The 2,841-nt window shown below is 46.0% G+C and overlaps 1 pseudogene; it reads left to right on the forward strand.

Moving 5' to 3' along the window:
* The first annotated feature begins 323 nt into the window (after positions 1-323).
* LOC125507508 lies at positions 324-781 on the forward strand (annotated as a pseudogene).
* Positions 782-2,841: the final 2,060 nt, after the last annotated feature.

The following is a 2,841-nucleotide window of genomic DNA, read 5'->3' on the forward strand; positions in this document are numbered from 1 at the left end:
TAATAATTATGAGAAATGTGTTTTGTTTTTGAGGGAATTATGAGAAATAGGTGCATGCACTGGAGGAAGATGGAGAATTGGAGATGTATGCCTAACAGGTCCAAGCCAGGGGAAGGCCAAGCTAAGCCAGGAGTCAAACGGGTCTGTCCCAAACACATATCCACCAGGATAACAATTGATAGATGACGCAGAAGTTTGGCATGGAACATCTATATATAGAGTTGCTTGTGGCTTTGGCCAGACACAAGCACAACAAAACCATCACTCCACGAGCAGACAGGACTATGAAGAGCTTTGCTCGACAGGTTTAGGATCAACCAACGATGAAGAGCAACGTGCTGGTGGCGATCTTCGTCCTCCAGGCCGTCATGGTCATGGGAATCCTCTCACACTCACAGGCCGCCAACGGTACGTACGTTGCCGATGCTCATCGTCGTTGCAGCTAATATATCTGTACGGGCGCCAACAACGACTGACTGCATCTTTGTGATGGCATTAAGATCTTAGCCTTATAGCCTACGTACATGTGATATAATTAACTGATGCGGTGATAGATTGATCTGATTTCATGCGTGCGTGCAGACAATTTCCTGAAGTGCTGCGACCACTGCAACTCCTGGTCGGGGGCCCAATTCTGTGACGACGTGGGCCCCAAGTGCCGCGACGGCTGCATCAACTGCCACGTGGTGCAGACGAGGCCCCCGTGAAGACGTTCCGGTGTGGGGATGGACGCGCCGCCCTTCCAGAGAATCCCTGCCCGCCGCCGTGCAAAAAGAACTGATCGCTCGCTCGAGTCGAGCTCACCAGACAGTGAGATCGACGTTGCGCCGAAAATAAATAAGAAAGCTCCGACGAGATGAGCAGAACCGGCCGGTGTGGTGTACATGCACGTGGCCCATGCCCAGCAACACTTGTGAGATAGTAGTTGATGTTGCTCCATAAAAAATAAACACGTGTATCCATTTACATATATGCGTCTTTGCTAAATCAAATAAAAAGTCTGTTTGTTTGTGTGATACATTTGTACTGTCCAGTGCACCGGTGAATGGATCCTTCTCGATGCTCAAGCATATGTACGGTTGTCACACGCGGTGCGAGTCGGAATAGTAATATTTGTCCAACATAAGGTAAACCCCGGCTTTCAATCAAAAGATACATACTACCGTATATATTTTTAAAATATATTATGAATTTAAAAATAATATCATCTTAAAAGAAAAAGATCAGATCTACAGTGACAACCAGCGACAGGTGCAAAACATCTATCAGTAACCCGCCAATGATAATGTACTCCCTCCGTTCCTAAATATTTATCTTTCTGAAAATTTCAACAAATGACTACATACGAAGCAAAATGAGTGAATGTACACTCTAAAATATGTCTATATACATCTGTATGTGGTAGTCATTGAAATATCTAGAAAGACAAATATTTAGGAACGGAGAGAGTAGTTACCAACTGCGAGCGGCCACCACTAGTGAAAGACCCTGGCACTGGCAAGCAAACCACCCATAGCGTCGCTTGGTTAAAAGAAAATAACGTTGCCCTCTGTTTATCTATCATGGGAGCGATTTTGTTGTTGCCGTGGCGGGTCCGTTTGGTTCCTCCGCAAAATCGGTTATAGCCTCACTAGGCAAGGACCAGTGTTTGGTATTGAAGAAAAAACCTGGCTTTTAAGGGCCAGCTAGCCTCACTAGACCAGGAAAAACTCACCCGCCAAGGAAAGCCAACTCGGCTCGCTCTCGACAGCAAATCTCCTGGCGCAAAAAATTTCCACACGAGACCACACACGTTCCATCACGTGACTGCCAGCAAAACTGACGCATCCAAACGCACATCTTACGGTAAGGCTGGCAAAGCCGAGCTAGGCTAGTGTAGCTATAGCTCACCCGACAATGCAACCAAACGCTCCATATATATAGCTAGTGTTTAAGAAACTAGTTTAACAGTGATATTGTTGTAGAATTGTCACGGCAGATGTCCTAGGGTGAGGACTTAGTCGTGATGCCAACGCATCTATGTGGTAGCTTGAGAGGGGTTGAGCGGAATCGAGAAACACAACACAAGACAGGGATTTAGACAGCTTCGGGCCCCGGGACACATCATCCGGTAACAACCCTACATGCTGTTTGAGACTGGGTCTCATTATCATCACGAGGGAGTCACCGTAAACCGGCTATCCTCTTTGTGTCTAGCCCTAAAATTCTTTCTTCTTGCTTGTCCCCTCTTTGGGGAGCCCTGCCCCTCCTTATATAAGTTAAACGGGCAGGTTACATGTAGAGTCCATCTCGGACTAAGACTTAAACTATTTTAACTTTCCTTCCTGAGCTTCTTAACGTCTGCCGGCTTAACATTGTCTGTCGGTTTAACATTGTTTGCCGGTTTAACATTGTCTGCCGGTTTAACATTGTCTGTCGGGTTATGATTGACTTAACACCTGCCGGTGCTACCATCTGTCTTAACTCTGCCGGTTTAACACTCGCCGGTTTACCGTCTTTCTTAGCCATCTGTCTTAACTGTCTGCCGGCTTACCACCAGCCGGTTTACCGTCTGTCTTAGCCATCTGTCTTGACTCTCTGTCTTAACTCTCCGCCGGTTTACCATCCGCCGGTTTACCAAGTCCCAACCGGTTTACAACTCCAGCCGGGTCATACCGCGGGGTATATCCCCGACATTAGCCCCCAGTTTAATTTGGATTTATCCATGTTAAACTGATCTTGATTATCCTTACGTCCTTGTCACTTTCTTCTTCTATAAAATCCGAGTCAATAGACCAGCTTTATAATCAATTTGTTGATATCGGTTTGTCATAGAGAAATATTGTGAAGAATAACTTCTTT

The sequence above is a fragment of the Triticum urartu genome, chromosome 5, assembly GCF_003073215.2.
Source record: "Triticum urartu cultivar G1812 chromosome 5, Tu2.1, whole genome shotgun sequence".
NCBI classification, from domain to species: domain Eukaryota; kingdom Viridiplantae; phylum Streptophyta; class Magnoliopsida; order Poales; family Poaceae; genus Triticum; species Triticum urartu.